Below are 22317 nucleotides of genomic sequence, written 5' to 3'. Positions count from 1 at the left end.
GCTGGGGCTGCCGTCTTGTGGCACAAGGCTGTGTGTGTGTGAGCGTGTTATTTCAGCTCTTGCTTCTCGCAGAAGCTAATGGGCCGCCCAGGACCCAGGGCGCCTCCTACTCTGCCTCATCCACAGACCGCTCACTGCCAGCCGAGTCTGCCTGCGTTTCTCCGTGTTCAGCCGCACCTTCCCCGACTCTTCGAGCCCACCTTTGTCAAGACCAGCTCCGCCCTCCACCCGCTCCTGCTTGTTCCGAGCTCATTGCCCCGCAGGTGAGCAGCCCTTGTCCGGCTGGGGCGGGGGGTGGGGGGGAGGGGGCGGTGCGGGTGTACGTGCCCCCTCAGGGCTGCCCGCACCGACCCCGTGTTAGCCCCCGAGCATCGGCAGCCCTTCCTCGCTTATTACTGCTCAGGGTCACAGGGGCCTCCCCACCTCACAGAAGATGACCTTTGTGTTTCTGTTTTTCAGGATCTCGGTCGTTTTGCGCATGTTCTTGGGGGAAAGAGAAATTAGCTCTCCTCACGCCATCCTGCAGGATGCCGGAGACTTCAGCGTGTCCCTCGATGCTCGATGGGTGTAGGCAACCCTGAGAGTCACTCGTGGGGCCGGCGTTCTGCCTCATCCGCCCCGTACAGATTAGCGAGAGCCTTTGCAGATGCCTTTCTGCCTGTTCCCATTCTTCACTCATTTCTCCTCCAAGGATAGTCAAGAGGGAAAAAAGAAAACTAGAAGGTGTAGAGGTAAGGACAAGCTGAAGCAAAACACCTTGGAACAGATCGAGAGAGTGTGCCTTTGTAAAGGAGGGGACCTGAAGCGTGTGCGAGGGGCAGACCAAGCCCCTGGCAAAACCAAGGCCAGAACACCGCGTTGTGAGCTTGGGAGGGAACGAGTTCAAGCGACAGTCCAGGCCACATGAGACTTGCTCATTATCTACACTGACCTAAGACTGAATCAAGTTTATCCAGTATTTTTTCCTATTAAATGCCTGAAGTCCCGTACATTTCCATCCACGGTGATCTCAAGAGAAGACAACATCTACCGTACAGGTTCACCTTCAAGCTACTGAACTCGAGAGAACAGAACCGCACCCCCGCTCCCCCCCCACCCCCCCCCCCACCGTGATCGCTGATCACTGATCGGCCCCCGGCTTGTTGACACGCAAAGGTCGGGGCACAGGGCACGGGGTCCCTCGGCTCTCCTTACTAGCGGCCAGGCTGCGGGCAGAGGCAGGGGATCCTGCCCCGAGGAGGTCCCGCTCGCTGCACGGGGCACCGGGGGGACACGGCTGTTGTTCCTCTGCTCCCTGACACCATAGTTCACACGCAGAGGACACCTAATTGGTTTGTTTAAAGCCGTGGTCAGAGGAGTCAGGGAGTCCATTCGGCTCCCATGCAGGAGACACAGACTATGCTAACTCTTTCAGACAAGAGATTAAGATCTGGGCTCGGGAGGCCTGGGACTTCATCAGGTCACATATAGTCTGGCTTGGGATCAAATTGAAAAATCAATTTAAACTGAACAGAAAAGCATGTCCATAATGCTGGAAAAAACAGAGAAACAAATTAGGATTTCTCTTTGTAAGCCATCTCTGCCTGGCCGCCCCTCCTCTTCCAGAGCCCCCGCCGTCTCGGCAGCCGGGCTGCGAAGTTTGGCAGCCCCGGATTCCCCTTTCTTTTTTGCTATTATTAATCTTTCATTGCGTAGCATTAGTGCACAATATGTCTGACACCCTAACCGCGTTCTACAATTAGTTTCCGAGTGACCATGTTAATAACACTGACATTAGCCATGTTCGTCTGAGTCTTATGCCCCCCTAACTGCCTGACTCGATATAGTGTTTATAATTAAAGGGTCTGGATCTCAATAATGCAGGAACATGGTACCCTAAGGTAAGAATGTAAAGACGTATTTCTTATCCCCAACACCCGCTCTGCCTTTGACATTCAGTTAAACAATATTTTACTATTTTGAGTACCATTGAATAAAATATTCTATCTTTCCCCTCTGTAAAAAGTTTACAAAACCCAGTTGAGTGGTTGATATACAGGACATGAGCCTAATAAATATTACCTGAAATTGATTATACTGAGTCCCTTGGGAGGAATAAGAGAGTAAGTGTTAATGCATTATTAGCTACTGGCGAAATACTCTGTTTTACATTTTACTACACAGATTCTGCACCCTAGTTCACACGGTTATTTTGTTCTTTTGCCAGCTTGGTAGTTATTTTCAAGGGCTTCCCGGCGGTGTTACCCTGAACTGCAAAGCAAAACTCAGAATATTTTTGAAGCGAAGATTATGTGAGATGCTCTCCAGACAGGCAAAGATCATCGCTGCCCGATACACCTCCAGCAAGTGCCCACCGATTCCTGCCTCAGACCGTATTTTGTCTTTAAGCATTTCTAAGGAAACAGTGGCCTTAAACACGATCTCTGACGTTTGCTGATCTTTCGCCAATATTTGTGTGCGGGGAATCTCGTTTCCGAAATAGAACTCACAAGGAAGGCTTGCCCCAGGCGCTCTGACAAACCCGGGCCTCCCTCAGGTTTCCCGGATGAATTCACACGGGAGGAGGAGAAGCACAGCGCGTGACACGCGGTGCCAGGGCCTGCCTGGGTCCCCAGCCTCTGCCCCGGCCCCCGGCCTCCCAGCAGAGGCCCCTGGGCCCCCGGGTGCTGCCTGGCCGGCCGCGCACAGACGGGAGGGTCTGAGCGGCCGTCGCCGCGCCGGCCCGGGGGGGGGGGGGGGGGACTGGCGCAGAGGAGTTCCCGGGTGCGCTGGAGCTGTGCCTCGTTTGTCACGGCCACGTTCTGTCCCGCTCCGTGCTAAGCCACGTCTGGCACCTACACTGAGTCTTCCCGTCTTCAGATCGTTACTCAGAAACCGAAGCCTTGGTCTGGAAACGAGGGTCCCGGGACCCTGAGATGTGGAGACTCCCTCCCCCCACCGGCGGCCACTGCCTGCAGATGTGCGGAAGCCCTGTGGTACCTGCGTCCCGCGGAGCCGGCCTGCTTTCTAGTCTGATCGGAAACGAGGCCGGTGTGACGGGGACGTGTGACACCCTCCTTCCCGGCGCCGTGGAAACGTGTGCTCTCAGGCCCCTACCCTGCTTCGGTTCCGGATCCACGGCTAGACTCGTCGTGGGCGACACGGGTCTGCAGAAGACTCTCGACCCCACGGAGAAGGGCTCCTGACCCTCAGACAGAAATGTCTGTGGTAGCCCAGGGCCAGGCACCGCCCGCCACCCGGTTCGTAGAACAGTCACCGTCACCAAGCCGACGAGGTGTCCAGACGCTCCGCAGGCGTTTTCCTGACCCCCTGCAAACCGTCAGGAGGCACGTGCGCTACCGAGCTCAGTTTCCAGACACAGCCCTGGGCCTCGACCAGCCAGGACCACACTGGGCGGGTGCCAGAGTCCATGGCAGGCTCTCGGTCAGCCCGACGCCAGCGCCCGGCTGTGACCGCAAGCTGGGCTGCTGTGGTTCCCTCTCAGAGCCATCCCCACCTGGACCAGGCAGAAGCCATCACCTGGAACCCACTGGTCCTCACCCGGTATCTGTCGGCCGTTATCTGGCGCTCACCGTCGTCACCCGTGCCTGCAGGCATCACCTGGGATGCGTGGTAACCGCCTCGGACCCACGGGTCATCACCCAGCGCCCACCGTCGTCACCTGATGCCTGGGGGTTGTCACCGGGTGCCCACGGTCACCAGTGCCCCGGGGACCAAAGGCTCACAACTTTGGAAGCTTTCCCCCGGGAATATTTTTCAGGATGGAGTTTCGCTAGCACATACTGAAAAAATTTTAAAACAAAAAGCCCAGCTTGCCGCGAGCACCTTTTGTGAACATTGCTTGAGCAGAGTCCAAGTATATTTTATTTAAAACCCCAAATTCCATGCATTTTACAAATTACTTTTTGTTGTTGTTGATGTGTGTGCTTTTTTTTTTTTTTTTTATTTTGGTAATTCTTAAGCATGTGGTTCCCTCTATAGGGTTTTTCTAAATCCCGTCCCTTCAGCTGCCAGAAATTAAAACAAAAAGACTGTATGACTCTCTTGTTCTGACTCCTGAGGTTTCAAAAAGGCAACTATTGTTAACTGCAAATTACATTGAATAACTCACTCGGTGTGGGTTTTTCACTCAATTCTAATTATTAATAATTACCCTAAAGTTTGGGAGCTGGGTGTAAAAAGAAATTTCTTGTTCTGCACACCAAAAGGCCATGCCCCCTTCCTTCTTACCCCCGGTGAACCTTCCCAAGGGAGAGGAAGGGGAGGAAACAGCCGTCCCTTGTTTTATGAAGCAGATTCATGGGCCACCGTGCCAACTCTATCTGATTTCTAGCGGACCAGAAGAGTTAACGGACCCCGGCAGCAAGCACTTTGACACGGCGAACGCTCTCCATAAATAATCACCCTTTCATTTCTCTGGAGGTTTTTCGTCATATCTTTGTGTACTGGGTTTTAGCACACAACCATAAAATAGGACGACTCTGCGATGCAGCAAGGATATCATTTACCAGGCGACGGTTTCACTTCGAAAGCGTAGGCCTCGCGCAGAGGTTTGAGATACAGGCAGGTGCCCCCACAGACGGGCCACCAGGCCACCTTCTGCCTGTAGGCGGAAGGTCCAAGAAACTGCCCTCCTGAGGCTGGGGCACACTCGGCCCGCCCCCCGGGCCCTCGTGGCGCCCAGCAGCCACATCCTTTAAGACACGGACGCCTCTCGTTTCAGATTTGGATTCCGTAAAAACGTACACAGGATAGAAATAAAGCGGGATGCACAATGTTCGGTTTTCAAAATTGCCTTTCCAGAAGAGAAAAAAGACTTGTATTGATCAAGTATTGATGAAGTTTACAGATCTGGGATTTTTGCTTCACTGTGGTTTCTCCCTCCTCCCCCCTCCTCCTCCTCCCTCCTTCTCCTCCCCCTCCTCCTCCCCCTTCTCCTGCATCCTCCTCCTCCTCCCCCCTCCTCCTCCTTCTTCCTCCTCCCCCTCCTCCTCCTCTTCTTTGGGTCGATTGATCTAAAACACATAACGGGAGGGAAACCCGAGTGGTCCCTCACAGCTCAGTCACAGCACTTGGAAAGGCATGGCCAAAGGTGGCAGCCGTGTTGCCATGACAATGACAATAACACCAAAGAGCGTCCTGTTTGGAGATCCTGGTGGGGACAGAGGGCAGAGAAGTCACCTCTGAGGGCCCGAACCTTCTGTAGGAAGCTATCAGCCAGGTTATGCTGCCTCCTGGAAGCTATTTCAGGGACAGACAATGAAAATCAATCACCGCCCCTGATGAGCAGAATCAGAATTCACGAACGTGGCGGTGGGGCACGTTGACAGAGCCGCTGTGCCAGAGCCCGACACGAGGAAGGGGGCCGAGCGTCCCCCCGCCCCTCCCACGGCTGCGGCATGTACGTAATTGACTTACAATTTTTCCCTAATATAATTCTTTATGAAACCCTGCCTTGAGCAATGGATCCGTGATTGTTCACCGAGGGCTGTGCCTCATTTGTTCCTGTAGATTGTGCCTAATTAACGCTAACTTGTCTGTACATAAAAAGTACAATAGGCTGTCCTTTCCAATTTAATTCCGACAGTTTAATCGAATCTGTATTCTTTCAAAAATAATTAGATCATTTACACTTCATTAACATGTAATGTAATGTTGAGACATTCATCATAATGATTTCTTATTTTTCTTGTGCAATATTATCTCCTCTAATGAAACCGTTAACACCATGCCTTAATTAGCTGTATCATATCACTGACAATTTCTGAATAAAGCCGCATTTTTACGGATGAAATTGAATCATCTCGGTAGGTATATTTTCTGCAGAATCTGTTCTTTGCTTGTTGAAAAACACCTTCCCACCACCCCGTCTCCGACCACGAAGGCCTCATGCTGGCCTGCGTACGAGGCAGGTTCCACAGCTCTCCCGCCGGAAAGCTGGGCAGGAAACCCACTGAGGACAGACACGCGGCCCGGGTGGGCGGGGCTGAGGGCGCTGGCCAGGCCGCACGCAGCTGTCTCTCCGGACGCAGGGACAAGTCACCCTGGGAAGGGTCCCCCCCCCCCCCGATCCCGCTGAGCTCTCAGCTGGCACTGGCCCAGCAGGACAGGTGAGTGGGTGGGAGGGGCCACGGGTGTCCTCCTGGGCGCGCGGGACTCCCCAGGGAGGAAGGGGAGAACGGGCAGGAGATGTGCCCTCCCAGGGAGGGGTAGCTGTGCCCAGTGGGGCTGCTGCTCTTCTCGGAACCCCGGGTGCATCCACAGCCCGAACAGCCCCAGAGAGCCGTGCTCTCTCTCTCCCGGGAGGCCACGCACAAGTCCACAGCTCAACCGCTTCTACGCAAATGACGCCCGGCCCATTTTCCAAGACCCAGCCCCCCCCACCCACACTCTGCAAGCACTACCTGTGAATCTCCCGATGCCCACCCCACGACTGTGGCTCCACCTGGTGAAAAGCAGGACCATCCCATGGTCCCAGCTGGGAGCCCAGCGACACTGGAGACGCTCCCCTCCCACCTCTGGGCCCTGCGAGGTCTGGTCCCGTCGTGAACCCGCCCCTCCTGCCTGTCCAACCACGGTGCCTCGTTCTGCGCCGGCACCCGCCTCCTGCATCCAGTCTGGTCGGGCTCCAGGCACACCCATCAGGGGTCTGTCAGCGGCTCCTCACGCCCTCCAGGATACAGGGTGACCCCTGGCATCAGCTCTGAAAGCCCCCTGCCCACGACTAGCTCATCCACATCAACCCCTGGCTCCTCGCCTCTGTGCCTTCACAATGCTGTTCCCTCTGCCTGCAATGCTTGTCCTCAAGTTATTTACCCAACTCCTACTCATGCTTCGAAACATAGCTTCACGGTGCCTCCTCCAGAAACCTCTTCCAGACTTCAAGTCTAATTCCAGGGATGCCGTGTTTCTCCAAAACAAACTGTTCGACATGGTCATTTACTGCCTACACCTCCAGACAGGAATCTGTAGATTCTCAGTATAAAATGCGCTTCTGGACTCACCAGATCTTTTCTCATGAACTGGGAAGAAGCTAGCGGAGTGCCCAGAGGACGGGAGATAAGTCCCCATCCTGCCCCGCCTGCTGTGGTACCTCTGTCAGCCTGAGCCCGGTGTTCTCACGTGTGCCCCGTGGGCTCGTGAGGCTCACAGGGGATCGCTCACCTGACAGCACTGCGCAGGCTGCAGTAACGCCCCGTAAATAAGAGCTGATACCCCGGGAGCACAAGCATCCTTTCCAACGAGAATCCACCGCGCCCCGGCGGCGTGGGAGGCGTTGGTGGCAAGAGCACAAAGGAGACTCACATGTCTGTCAGTCTAACCTGCGGGACGTCCAACCCTCCAACATCGTATAAAATCCCCGGATCTAGAAACAGGCTCCTAGACACAAACGTTCTCCTAGCTCATTCTTCCGCAAGGTCTAGCTGCACAGGGCTGCTCAGGGCGGGGGGGGGGGGGGGGGGGGGGGGGGGCGGGGGTCCTGTTGTGGTCGCGCGACCCGCGTGTAGGGAACCGCACACACATCCTGGTCCACAAAACTGTGTCCCTCCCTGTGCCACTCACTGCCCACTCGGCTGACACAGAAGCCACAGCCAGAGGGCAGGCGGGAACCCGTGAAACACCAGCCAGGTAGAGACCTGCGCGCGCGCGGTCTTTACTGTTCTGGAAATGGTAGGAAAGAGGAAAGGAAAGGCATCCGTGCAAACCTGGGTCTGCAGGCGGCACGAGTCCGTTGGAGGCGCTGCTCTTGTCCTAAGACACGAATCCTCTGCCTTCATCCAGCGGATGGTTCAAAAGCACAAAAACTAGAAAGCCCTTAGGCCCATGTGATGGTTGCGAACACATCCGCGTCCAGAGAAATGCGCCGTCCCCGTAGGGGGCGCACAAACAGCACAACCCCATTGGCTCATCCCATGGCGCCTGGGGCTCTTGGCTGTGGGGTCGCGGGACGGTCGCGGGGGCAGCGCTCAGGCCGGTGCCGCACGAGCCACCACTCGCGCGCTGCCCTGGCCGCCGGTCTTGTGTCGGAGCGCATCCCGGTCCCGGGGCGTTCTGTCTTCTGCCCACCGAGAAACACACGGAGGCCGTAAGCAGGTTTGTATCTGGGCAAAGAAAACAGGGCGGTGTGGACGGGGACACCTCCCGCGTCATTCCCCAGCGCACGAGGAATAAGCTGGGGGAACACAGGACGGTGAGCAGAGGTAGAGAAATACCGCCCTTAAATGCAGAGCCTTTTGGAAGCAGCTCAGCGTAATTGTCCTGCAAAACATTTGGAGAAGCCAGGCTACTAATTAGCCGCTAGTGCATCAATTAGTTATAATAGCTGTAATAATACACAAACAATGGTGTGAAGTTATGTGCGGCTCGCTGGGCCTCTCCTTCCGTTTGGTAAGCTTTTCCTTCTTTAAGCTTTTGCTTTGAAGATTTAACTTAATAATTTATCCCTAATGAATTTGGTCTTTGTCTCCAGCACGTAGGGCATTTAAATGGCTGGAAGAAACAATGCCGTTAGCGCAGTTTTGCTTTGAAGAAAACTTTCAACATGAAGAACCATATTTCCAAATGAATGTTCCTGTTCCCGATTTCCAGAGACGGCTTTGATAAATTTAGTTTGGCAGAGACATTGGAAACAGGCCGGAGTGGGCCAAAATTAGACAAATTGGCTTTTCCTTTGGTTCGTCACTGGACATTTCATGAAAATCTGGTTCATCCTCTGTGAGATATATGAACATATGCAGCACATTGATGATCTATGAATAAAAGTAATCACAATAAAGGAGAAGGCCTAACTTCTTCCCCCCTTTTCTCTGACAGGGAGAAAATGATACACAGAAGTAAATCTATTTGCTGAAACAAATTCCAAGTAGTAAAATCCCTTCCAAGGCGCATCTCCAGCTGTCCCGCCCTAGACAGATGTTCTCATAAACAAAGAGCCGCGAGCCACACGCGTGCCTCCCTCCTCCCAAGGCTGGATCCGACAGCGGCGCGAGGCCCCCCAGGCCCGCTCCCTCGGTGCCTGCAGACCCCTCGCGGCCGCACCCCCTCCCCTCCGACCAGACGCCCGGTGAAGGCAGCCCCTGGCTTCCAGCGCCCTCGGCACAGGGACACACAAACCCGCTCTCCCGTCGCTCGCGAGAGCAGGCCTGGCTGGAACTTAAGCAGGCAGGGTGTCTGCGTTCGTTCGGGAAGAAAGGGACCTGGCGGCATTCACATGCTGATATTACCCGATTGTTTCATCTGAGGAGCAGTTTTTAAGACAGGGAAGTGTTCACATGAAATACTAACAGGGCCAAAATGCTTCAGTATTTTTAAAAAATTTTTTATTAGTTTTCTTTATTTTTGAGAGGCAGCGAGAGAGACACAGAGCGTGAGCAGGGGAGGGGCAGAGAGAGAGAGGGGGAGACACAGAATCCGAAGCAGGTTCTAGGCTCTGAGCCGTCAGCACAGAGCCCGACGTGGGGCCCGAACTCCGGGACCCGTGAGATCATGACCCGAGCCGAAGTCGGACGCTTAAGTGACTGAGTCACCCAGGCGCCCCTAAATGCTTCAGTATTTTTGAAGCTCCGAGAAAGCGAACCCCAGGTCCCCACTGATTGAGCGCCCCCCGCCCAGACTTCAGACTCACGAGCCACGACAGCCCCGAGTCCTGACTTGACAAGCAGACCGATGCAGGCAAAATAAACGCAGCCCAGGTGGGAAAAGTATTTTTTGGTTGTTTACACTTTTGGTTTGGAAAGAGTTACAGCTTCCCGAAAGGTGGTGGAGAGCACGGCCGGCGGGGGGCGGGGGGCGGGGGGGGGGTGATCTTCACGCAACTTCCCCCAACGGCTGCGTCTTCGTTCCCAGCTGCACTGAGACGTAACGGACGCACACTGAAAAGGGTTTGCTAATGTAAAATATTAACACGGGAGAGTCCTTCGAATCTTTTAGTTTCTTTCTGTACATTTTTTTTATTTTAATGTTTTGTTTGAGAGAGACAGAGACAGAGCATGAGTGGGGTAGGGGCAGAGAGAGGGAGACACAGAATCGGAAGCAGGCTCCAGGCTCCCAGCTGTCAGCACAGATCCCGACGCGGGGCTCGAACCCACGAACCATAAGACGATGACCTGAGCCGAAGTCGGACGCTCAACTGACTGAGCCACCCAGGTGCCCATCTGTATTTATTTTTTTTTACTAATGATTCATTAGACAGTTTTCTGGGCACCTTCTTTGACCAACTCTCAGCTCTAAGCATTAGTTGTAGAGAAGGAAACACGGTGCTGAGTAAGGCTGGGTCCCACTGTCAGGTGGCTGGGAATCCAGGACAGACTGACAGCTGTCTTTGAGTCACTTGAGTCACTCAGATACCAGCAGAGTGGCCCTGGGGTGGGGGGGCGGGGGTGGGAAGGCGCACAGGAGACCTGCGTGGATGTGGTGCTGACACCTGAGGGGTGTCCAGGGACCGATGCACAGGGTGGGTTTTCAGAATCGATGATTATGGGAAGGATGTTGCAGGATATCCCCGGATAGTCAAAGGTACAGACCTATGAGAAGGAAAAAAAGAGCAGGTTTAGGAAATCACGATGACATGACCATCACCGGGCCCAGGTCACCGGGCACAGGGCAGCAGGAGAGAATGTGCCGGAGACCAGACGGGGCTCTCACACTCCGGGCTCTGGGGAGGGGTCTCGTGCACACACAGTCCGGGGGGGGGGGGCTCCAAAGCGCCTGACCCAGAGATAACGGCAACGAGGACCGTTTAGACTCAGACCACGGACGCCGCCTGCGGGAGCAGCGGTGAGGGTGGGAAAGCGTCCGCTGTGCACTGTGGGGCTACAGCGGCAGATGACCCTGACTCCAGATGCCCCGGGCCACCACCTGGGCTGGAGCCTGACAGGCTAACGGCCCTGCTCCCAGCACTGCACCTTCTGGGTCCGGTGTCCCCACACTGTCCTACACATTTGGGAGAGGCTGGTTCGGCCGCTGAACCGATAAGCGCTTATCTGCAAATAGGCTTTTCTCAGATGTGAGTCTCCACACACATCACCTTCTTTCTATTGGAAAGAGCGGCTCCCGGTGGTGTGGCCGAGGCACGCTGGTGTCGCTGTGTAGACGCGGGGTCTCGCTTTCAGTGTTGAGGAAGTGGTGTGATTTCAGTGGAGGAGGAAACCACAGCGCAGGGAACGGTGTTGGCATTTGTCTCCCGGGGCCGTCCGGGTGTGCGAACTCATCGTACCCGCCTTCGTGGGATCCTGCGCCTCCTTTCTAATTTTCTAAGTAACGTGCATTATTCGTGTCTGAGCCATTTAAAGGACTGGCGTGGGCCTCGGGAGGAGAGCCATGCAGGGCGCGGGTGCGCAGGGACAGGAAGATCGGGCGTCGGGCGCCGGCTGGAATGTCGGTAGGGCATGCTGGGTGGGACCAGAGCGCAGGTGGGCACAAAGGACCCTTGAGCAGAGGCCCGGGTGGGCGAGAGTGGCCTGAGCTGTCGTGAGGTCCCGGTGCCTCCGGGTCCCCAGCACGGCCCCCAGCACACGCGGCCCAGCCGGTCACTGGCTGCAGCCCCAGGAGCGAGGGGCGGCGGAGGCTCTGCGCCCCTTTCTGCCGCGTCCTCGCCCGCGTCTTCACCACGCGAGCCTCCCTCGCCCGCCGGCAGGCCTCCTGTGGGCGCCGCGCGGGTGGGATGCGGCCCAGGCCCGGCGGTCGGGTGCTCCGTGGGCGCCGCGGCAGGAACGGGCGCGACGGTGGCGGTCCTCGGGGTGAAGGACGACACCTCCGGGGGCGCCGACGGGGACATCGGGGACGGCGCCCGCCACCGGCGAGCCTGCCGGACGCAGGTCGTAGCCACATTTGCAGGACAGGGGGTGACACCAGACGCAGATGGCCGTGGGCGCCGGCCCTGCAGGCAGGTCCCTGGGAGGTGGGGACCCTCCGTCCCGCCCGCCCTGGCTGCCCCGCTGCCCGACCTGTGACCTAGGGGCCCGTGACCTATGAGCCTGTGACCTAGGGACATGTGACCTCCGGACCTGCGACCTGTGACCCCGGCTGCCGGCATGCATTCCCCGCACGTGACCCGACAGGACCGCGCCGACCGCGAGGGGCTCAGCGTGACCCCATGTGCTGGCCGCACAGGCCCCACAGCGGGGGGAGACGGGGAGCGGGCCCTTTGCCTTAACCCGGCGGGCGCTTTCGACGCCTGTGCGGCACCCCAGCCCCAACACGGCCGTGGGTGCCAGCTCGCGCTCCGGGGGTGAAGTGTGGCCTGGCTCGCCCACGGAAGGACACATTCTGGGGGCGCCGGCCGCCCTCTCCTCGCCGGAGCCTGGGCCTCAGGCCATGATGCAGAAGCACGCCTCCTCTCCCTCAGTCCCTCCCCCGGGAGGGACCCCGAGGCAACGTTTAATCCGGATCGCCCCTCACCCCACCGGGGATCATTACGGGGTACCACGTGGGCAACTCGGTCATGTGGCTTTCTGGAGTGGGGACCAAACCTGACTCCACACTGTGGGCTGCAGTGAGGTGCTGTCCGCGGCGCCCAGACCGCCCGGGGGGGGGGGGGGTGGCGCCAGGAGGAGCCCGGGGGTCTGCGGAGGACCCACGGCTGCCGTGCCTGGGCCTCGGGCCGCCTAGCTGGCCGCCGGAGGACGTGGCCACCCGAGGACGTGGCCGCGCTTTGCTGAGTGCGGGGCATTGATTCTGTGTTTGATGTGAAAAGAAATTAAAGCTCTGGTCTCATTAGATAAACCGGTTATGGCTGCAGATCACAGGGAGACGCTCACCCCTTTTGTGTGACACGAAACGGCCACAGCAGGCAGCTCCTTGCACACAATTGATTTCAAGCAGAGTTTTGTCTGAAAGATGCTTCTAGATTATGGCAAGAAAGCATTCCATAATCCTCCTGCCAATGTCGTTATGTTTAACAGACGTGCGGCTCTTATCACTGATTGATAACGCTTAACTCCCAGCCTGTCCCGGCCCTGGGAACGTCGAGGTCTGCCTCCGAGTGGGCTGACCCCACGCTCCGCCTGTTTGCTAAGTGTGCAGCGTGCTTGCTGGCACATTTGTGAGGGTGGCCGTGTGGGCCGGCTGTTATGGATTTGCTATCTTAGCCTGAAGTGTTTGCTGCCGATTATGTGATTAAATCAATAATAATTTCTGCGTGGACCCGCTCCTCCCGACTCATCCGTGGGCCCCCGGGTTGGAGCAGAGCCATGGGCCCGGCACGGAGGCCTCAAGGGCTTTGTTGCAGAGAAAACGCTGAAGGTGTGGCAGGTGGCTTGCAAATGTCTCTAGAAAGCACAATATCGTAAGGGCTCTGCAGGTAAACAAGCAGGCAGGCCTCGGCCGTGAGGAGGGAGCGTGACAGGTAGGGGACGGGGGCTCCGGTTAATCGATGTGACTGTTTATTCTGGCTTTACCTGAGGTCACGCAGACCCTCCCTTCGTTCCGTGCAGTAAACAGGCGTGGGGGTCGCTCCTGTGTCTGGTGGGTCTGCCATCCAGGCGGTCGGGGTGCCGCAGCGGGCGCGACCCAGGGCACACCCGAGCTCCCTTTTGTGACCCTCTGGGGTCCAGACTTGGGTCCAGTAGATTTCTTCGTTGTACTGCAAATGGCTTCGAAACTGCGGTCTGCTGTCTTTGACGCGTCAACGTGCATCATGTCGGCAGACCCCGGGCTCCGGGGGAGTTTTCCCCTCCCCCCTGACACCCCAGGCGCCCTGGTGGCTAGAAGGGTTTCGCGTTGCCCGTGACCATGGCGCTGGCCTGGTTCTCGGTGGGGAAATCGGGGACAATTCAACCTCCCGTTCGAAATCGCAGGGACACCAACAGATTTTTTTAAAGCGCGGAACATCTGGTCAGTCACCTTCTCCATATGGGCAAACAGAGCTTTGTTCGCAAGCCACGTTAGGAAACCAGCCGAGGCGACGGTGGTGGCACCGGGTCCCGGACGGCCGCCCTGGGAGAAGCGTGTGCGCCACAGGCAACGACAGGGCTAATCAGTTCCTTTAAACAACAAACCGTTTGTGGTGGTGTTAAATATGACTTAAAAAAAAAAAAAAAAAAAGCCCCAGGGATTGTGTTCATCAGTTTGTAAAAGGCAAGTTTCCTGAGGTTCCTGCATTGAGAACCGATTCAGCATTTATTAGGCGTATGCAGTCGTAATTGTAATTACTGCTTATCTATCGGGAATTGGGCTTTCAAAAGAAGTATTATTTTGTCGCAAGAGGGGGCCGGGGAAGGCAGGGCGCTGTCTGCATCCCAGGAACCCAGCTGAACCTCCACGTGGGTGACCACGGAGCCGCGCCTCAGCCACGGACGGGCCACGTGTCCCGCCTGCCTTCTGAACTGAGCTGGCCTGCTGGTGGGCGGGCCTGAGAGCCGGTGCCCTCCGCTGGTGCCCGGTTTCCAGCCGGCAGGCTGCGTCCCAGGGACACGCACACGCGGGGCCCCGCGCCGCCTTCACGCGCCGGGCAGAGGCCAGAGGACGGCGACTTTGGGGAACATGACGCAGGGGGGACACTCTGTAGGGCAAGTGCTGCAGTCGGAAGCAAGCCCCCAAATGCCAAGGGGGCCCCGAGGCCCTCGGGCCCTCGCCCTGTGCTCCTCGCCCGCTGGCCCGACGGCCGCTGCCCACGTGGCACCCCTCGGCACCGCGCCCAGCTAGCCCCTGAGAGTTAACCTGAGCGCACCACCGCCTCCCCCACCAGGCTGTCTGCCAGGGTCACACGGAGACACACAGCCCTGCCCCGGGCTCTGCAGCACCTCCAAGTTTACCGCAGAACACCGATACCCCAACAAAGCTCCCGCCCTCTGGGAAAAACCTGGGCTAATGTCCTGCTGCAGAAGAGCCCAGGTCCTGCAGCGGTCGGAGCCGGGGTGGGGGACCCAGGGTGGGCAGGCTGTGCACGCCCCCCCAGAGCACCCCCAGTTCATGCCCCCTACCCGACCCCCTGCACGCACCCCACCCCCTGCTTCCCTCCCCACCCAGCACACGCACGCCCCCCTACCCCAGGCACGCACCCACTGGTGCACACCCCCCAGCACACCATACACCTCCCCCCAAGGTGAACTGGCAGTCACACCCGCCTCCAGGACTGGCCGTACCCTCGTATCCTCCAGGAGGAAGCTCACCCGGCATACCAAGCCCAGCGGTGCCACAGGCCCCTGAGGAGGTGTGGCTGGAAACAGGCTGTTGTCCTTTATTTTTAACTCGGCGACTGTCCTCCGGGCACAGAAGGGCAGCTGCTCGGAGCTCAGCTCTTTTCCTTCCTGCTTACTCCTGCCCTCCCTGTGCTTGGGGGACAGGCAGGTACTGATTTGGGAAGATGAATTTTCTCCACCCGAGCAAACCTGGTGCTGCCCCCATCCAGCCCCTGGCCCATCAGGTGCCCTCCCGGGGGCACATCCTGGATCCAAGTTCACGGCCGCCAATTCACACGCTCAGTGTTTTCCTATTTTTAAATGCATTCGAGTTGCATTTGGGACACTTTTACCTCCTTCCTTTGAGTTTGTACTCTGGGAACTGGAAACACTTTCACCAGACGGGGGATGTCCGCAGTCCCCAAACGGGAGGGGGCCTCACGGTGTCAGGGGAAAGCCCTACAGTGACACCTGGCTCCCCTGGGAGCCACTGACACGCCACCACCTTGGGCCAGCGGCCCCTCCTGCCAGAGCCCCAGCCTCACCTGCGAAAGGGGATCACAGTGCCAGCCTCCTGCGGCCTTGGAGAGCTAGAAGGGCCGACCCGGTTGTTAAATCACAGCCCACCTAAACCCCAAGTTATCCGAACTGGCTCTGCTGTAAAAACTGCCGTCTGAATTTCAAAACGTTTTCAAAGAAAAGGAGCTTGTCATGAATTATTATTGAGGCAAATAAAGCATTCTATTGGAATTAGCACATAATACGTGTGCAGAAAACACTTCCTTCTCTCTGTATTCCTCCCATAATTCTGTCCAGATTTTCTATTGTTAGGCAGGAACATTTTTGCTTCAATGACACACTTAGAAATTTCTAGCCCTCAATGACTTGACATGAATTCTGAACTAAAATCCAACTTGCGTGGAGTTGTAAGTTTTACCGTCTCCACACACATCGGATCTTCTAAAACAGCTATTTAAATCTTGTGGCTCAACGCGCGTCGGAAACGCGAATCCCGGTCCCCAACACTCTCACGTTCTGCCCCCACTGGAGGGCTCCTGGGGCTCGACCGCGCTCGGGAGGGAGGACACGGCCGCTTCTCTGGAGTCACCCTGTGGTTGCCGCCCTCGGACACTCAGCGCCGGGAGCAAGTCCCCGGGGGGGACCGCCCGCCTGGACATGTCTGTCCCTGGGGCTTTCCAAGCGCAGGGGTGCATTTCTGGGTCCCAGACCCGTGCTCTCCTCCCAGCGCTCCCGCAACTGTCTTTCTGTCCCTGTGAGGAAGTTCAAGACATGAGGACCCGGAGCCAGACAACTGAGCAATCGAGGAAACAGCCTTTTTCTCTTTCTTTCTTTCTTTCTTTTTTCAATAAAATTGGCTGGACCTCATCCAAGGTGAGTTGTCCCCGGATGTGAGGCTGCAACCGACACCCAAGCTCCATTTACCAGGCAAATAAGGAGAGAACATCACTGCTCCAAAGGCGGGATCTCTTCGAAGACTTGCATGTCACCTTCTGGAATGTTCACGGCGACTAGAGATCTTTCCAAATGCTGCACAACATTTGCAAACTCCCAGCCTCCTCGTGAAATTTAACACCTGAGGCTTATGAACAAAATCTGGGAAAGGCCTTCCCAGCCCCCACGGGCGCTCGGAGCCGCCTGCCCCCGGTGCATGTTACTTGAACTGGGCAGGGCCAGGCATGTCACATCGCTCCCCTTGTGCAGTTAAGGAAGCAGCTCCTCTGGGGTGTCTTAGGTCCTGTCGGGAGAGCAGAGAAAGCAGATAAGGCAGGAACGCTCCCGCCCCCAGGAAGGGCACCTCTCGGCCTGTAAGCCGCCCGATTCCTGCCCAGGCAGGCTTTATGGCGAGAGAGCTAAGGTGTTCCCAGGGGATGACTACACCCACCGAGTCTCCTGCCGGGCTATCTTCCTGCGATCAGCAGTGACCGGAGTCCCGAGAGAGTCCTGGCCCCCGGCCGTCTCGCCAGGCAGCTGTCCCCACAGAGCACCTACAGAGGGAAGCGGGGCCGGGTGTACCTTTAGCGGGCACCAAGTGCATTCGCACATAGACTCCTGGGTCTCGTGCCCGTGGCTTCTGCAGATCCGGCCCCTCGGCTCCGCCGGCCCCGTGAGGCGGCCCGCTGACCTGCGGGCCGAGGACCCAGAGAACGAGCGTTCTGCGCGAGCTGCGGGAGACCGGGAAGGTTCGCTCTGCAAAATGCCGCTGTCTCACCCTGTGTCCTGGGGGAACCAGAGCCCTGAAGGTGAGTGAGCCCAGAGAAAGGCGTTGGACTTTCTGCATTTCCAACAAGACGCCTCTTCGGAATTCGGGGCCTGGGGATGCACTGGTGGCTGAAATTACCAGAAGCTCCAGCAAGCTGCTACCTGGCCCCCGGCCCGCACCTCCCACCCAGCGGGGGGCCCTGGCAGGCGGCTCCGGTGGGTACTGCTCAGGGTCGGACATCAAGCCACATGTCCCGTGTCATCCGCCCCGCGTCACGTGACAGTCACCGGAGGGAGGGTGCTAAGACCCTCCAGAGACAGCGCCGCCCAAGGGGGAGGTGGCAAAGTCCCTCACCCACAGCCCCCCCACCCACTCTGGGGATCAGGGAAAGTCAGAAAGGAGAGCTTCTGCGGCCCGGGTGTGGCCGGGGGGTCAGGGCAGCCGGCCCCGTGCCAGGGGACCGATCCGCTGCCCGGCTGAAGGGTCACTGGGCATCTCTGGGGAGGCATGGCAGACACCAAGCTGGAGCCCAGGGCGAGGTGAGTTCATGAAGGGCCTGCCCCGAACCCCTGGGGCCCCCGTGCTTCCCAGCACAGACCTCTAGGAGGCACGGCAGGGCGTCCGGTGGATCCGTGACCCTGAAGGGAAGGACACTCGGAGCCCCCGGGGACCCAGCCACCCGCCAAGAGCCTCTGTTACGGACGGCAGCTGCTAGGAGGAGGGCATCCGATGAACAGGGATACCGTTCGTCCCCAAAGGGGGCATCCCCGGGGAGAACGCTTGCAAGAGAAGGGGGAGGGCCCTGTCCTGACCGCGCCCTCGTGTCCCTGGGCCTCTGTCACTAACGAAGAATCCAGGACCCTCCACCCTGTGTGCAGGGACCCCCACCCAGGGCCCTTCTCAGGGTCCCAGCCAGACTTCGTGGACCACCTTCCCGCTGGATGGGGGCCCGAACACCGCGCGTGGTGGCCTCACGCCCCTCTGACGGCCTGGCCTCACCTCTCGACAACAGGTACAGGCCTCACCAAGCGTTGAAGAAAACAGAAGTTACAATATAGGAGGGAAGATCGAGACTGTCCAAGAACCACGCTCCCCTGGGCCTGCCTGTTAGCAGACGCCCCGCTCTCCCCCTGGCTCCACCAGCCCAGGGCAGGCACCCCACGCCCCGCTCCAACCCCCGCCCCACTCTGGGCAATGCTCACCCCAAGCCCGGGGCCATCCTCCCTGCAGAGAGGAAACCAACTCTGAATGTGATCCCGTGATCACCCACCGTCTGTCCGCAAGCAGCGACCAGGAGGAACATGAGAATATTCTCTAGATAGTGAGTATCTTCACCAGCAACAAGCGTCTAAAAGTCGCCTACAAAGAAAACAGTATTCCCTCACGCGAAAGTCACTTGGCATTCTGGAACTTGCCACTGTAGGGTCACATCTGAGCCCAACGGGAAAGGCAGGAGCTTAAGAAGACTTGAAGTCTATAAGCTTCTCCTGATAAGGTTTCTCCTCTTCTTTTCTCTCCCTTCAGACTCTTTCTTCACGGGAGACCCTGCAGAGCGGCCTGTCGCGGGGAAGCCGGCTCATGTCCGGGATTTCTGGGGACCCGGCTTGGCCTCCACGACCTGCCCCGCGCCCGCCCGTGGCTTCGGGTGTCTTCAAAGCAGCATTTGGGGCTGTGGGACCAGCTCATCCCAGCACCCCTGGAGACAGCCTCATCTTTCAGGGGCCCTCCATCTGGCAAGATGACACACGGCCGGGGGCGCGAGATCGAGCACCAGGACAGGTGCCACGGTGTCCCCGAGTCAGCGAGGCCCGGGGACGGCAGCTCCCAGCAGGGCAGGCCAGGCGCAGCCTCCCACACACGAAGGGGTCTCTTCCCAGTGAGGCTTTAGGTGCGTCACATGCCCAGTCACCGAGACTTACAGGCCAGGCCGGCGCCATCGGTCTCAGACGGAAACCGTGAAGATGTTTACGCTACGGGAAGTTCATCCGCTTCGACCGTGACATGCCTGACAAAATACCCCTTCTCCTCATTTGTCCCCAAAGAAAACCCGTCATCTCTACCTGTGAAGACCACTTGAAATCGCACACAGGGCTGACCTAGAGGCTCTGAACTTGAGGCCAGTGCATGAGTACACGTGCGTGGTTCTTACCTATGGGAAGAGACACTCGTGTAGTGACCATGTCCACGTCAGAGGTGTCCTGGTGGTTTGTAAGTTCTCCCACCCTTTGGACAGTAAACTCAGGGCTCCTACAAACACATCTGCCCACCGAGTCCCTCTCGACTAGACCGTAACCAGGGCTATGCGCGCTCGAACTCCTGTAAGAACTCTGAAAACAAATGCTGCGCTCGGAATGAGTAACGCGGGGAAATGAGACAAAATGTTCCTGCCGAAATCCAGAGCCCGCCCTGAGCGAGGATGCAGCCCGTGTCCGTGGGGGACGCGACGCGCCTCTCGGGCTGGCGTGTGTCCCCGGGCCGGGCCGCTGCGCGGGGGGCCGTGGGGGAGCCCGACACACCCCGCCGCCAGCCCCAAGCCCATCCCGAGCGCGTCTCGGGACAACGGGACAGGGAAGGGGCCATCGCTAGGTGCTCCCTGTGTCCGCAGCAAACCAGGTAGGAGGCGTTCCGATTAAATCAATAAAATAAACCAGACAGCCCTTCTCGCCCTCAGAGCACTGTCCGGTCCCTGTCACATTCAACATCACTGTTTTAGATTTTCTCCAGCACACGGGTTCTGGGGCGATTTATTTTCAAAGCCAAAAAGTACGCCGCTTGGCAATTTTATCACTCCAGGTATAATAATTAAAAAAATCCCATTATTGTATGTCCTTTGGTTAAGTCTCCATCAAAGTCCTCGAATTCAAAGCAGCCAGTTCCACAATCAGTAACTACAGCCCAGAATTAGTGATCCCATTTTTTTCTTAGAGTTAATTGAAACTGATGTGTTTTGAAATCATAGTGGGGGTTTCTCAAGAAAAGTGCTATGTGTTATTCAATCGGCAGGCATGAAACAGGTCGAAGTCAGCAAGGCTCACGCCCCAGGATTAGTCCCCGTTGGCACCACTGGGCCCAAGAACCACAGCCTCTCCCAGCGGATAAATATTTAAATTATATGTATGTCAATGCACAGAGCAACCTGAAAGAAACCTGTTCTTTTTCCTTCTGTCATCCGGCTGTGAATTTTGAATAAAACCGTAGGTCGGCGCAGACGCCCTTCTGTAAATCACAGAGCTAACTGACCTGTTGGGCTACGGCGTCCCTTCTTCTGCTCCCTAAGACTAATTTTTCCAGGCATCGTAGGGGCATTTCCAATTAACAGCAGCGTAGTTTTAGATCACAGCTTTGCAAAGGTTCAACGCTAAGAAGTAAATATGGGACTACACAGTGGCAATAATTCATAAGCCACAGGAAGGAAAGTGGTGCCTGTCTTGTGGGGCTGGCTGGAGCTGGTTCCGTTTTATAGAACCCATGCCAGCCACACTCCATCCATTTCCCACAATGATCATAAAATTCCTTTTTATTTTACTCTCACCGCTCCACCCCTTCCGTTGCTTCCAGAGTTTATTCACGACACGTGAAGCCTGTCTGTGCGCAGACTCCTCTAGGAAATGCCCGCGGACCCCTCCTGGCGCTTCAATTTGCACTGAATGGAAAGGGGCTCCAGCCCGCTAATGTGAGGACATTGGAGCCTGCTAATCACCCCCATAGCCAGGTCACATTTGCAGCCCCGCGCGGGTAAACAGATGACCTGGGGAGTGGGCGTAGCCGAGTCGGGCGCGGGCGCTCAAGGAGGGCGGGGTGGGCCGCAAGGTTCATGGGTGCCCATGTTTGGGGCACCTCCGGAGAGACGTGGCCCCATAAGCAGATCCAGGCACTCAAAGGAGAAGGGCCCAGTGCCGGGCTGGAATCAGCAGCCGCTGGGGACGCCGCTGGGCGTGACTTACCCTGTGCTCGGGCACACTTCTGGGGCCCAGGACCAGATTCGGAGCCCACAGCCTAGACAGACTGCTCAAAACCTTGTCTTTTCACGGGTGAGGTTAAGGTCAGCGCGTGTCAGGGCAGCCTGATCAGAGCGGGAGGCCACTTGTCTGCTCCTGCACTGCTCAGATAAGACCCGTGCCGGGTCCGCTCTTGTCTCGCCCCCCTCTCGAAACAGGTGCAACGAGGAAGTCACACTTTGCTTTGCTTCATCAAAGGGCTCTCACTGGGCTGTTCTAGCAAGAACCGGAACCCGGAGGGAAAGTGCCCTGTCCACCCCCCTGGCTGGCGTGATCGCACGGACACGGGTGCCAAAGAAGGGCACTCGAACTCTGTCCCCTGCTGGGGCTCACCGTCAGCGGTGACCTTTGCTTCTACCGGATGAACTCAGAAGGGACACTTCCTGGCACTGGGTATCTCTGAGCAAAGCTATACGGTCGGATGTATTTTTAAAATAAATAAACTTTGTATTTAACTGTCTAATTTAACTTAACCATCAATCCCTACTTTCCAGCCAATGTCAACCACAAACATGTGATGGTTTTTTTGTTCTGGGACAAGCGAGAAGGTGCCTCCGCTCTCTGCCACGACATGTGCGCTCAGTACAAACCCTTCCTGGGACTCTCCCGACTCCCCACTGTCCTCTGCAAACAGAAAGTCCTACAGCACGAACACCTAACTTCTCCACGGGAGAAACCAAGCTTTCCGGAAAGTTCCAGCCAATCGTGTCCCTGCTCGGCACGGTGGGAACCCATGACGTTCGTGTCAACGTCGGCAAAGGCCCAGCGAGAAGAAGCTGGCCACTCTTACTACCTGTGGATGCCTGTGGCTCTGATGTCACAGAGTTTTAAAAAGCTAAGGTCTGTCTCACGGGTCAAACAGAAGTTATCAAGAGTCCCTGCCCTGTGGAAGCACTTTTCCAGTAGGCAAGAGGACACGCCGCCCAGGACCACCGAGTGGGAACTGGCCAGGGAGAGGTGCCGGTGGAAAGAATCATGC

This window comes from Lynx rufus, unplaced genomic scaffold (assembly GCF_022079265.1).
Source record: "Lynx rufus isolate CCGP_SWC_20201006 ecotype Redwood Valley unplaced genomic scaffold, mLynRuf1.p SCAF_20, whole genome shotgun sequence".
NCBI classification, from domain to species: Eukaryota; Metazoa; Chordata; class Mammalia; order Carnivora; family Felidae; genus Lynx; species Lynx rufus.
The sequence above is the reverse complement of the archived record's forward strand: the minus strand, read 5'-3'. Positions refer to the sequence as shown.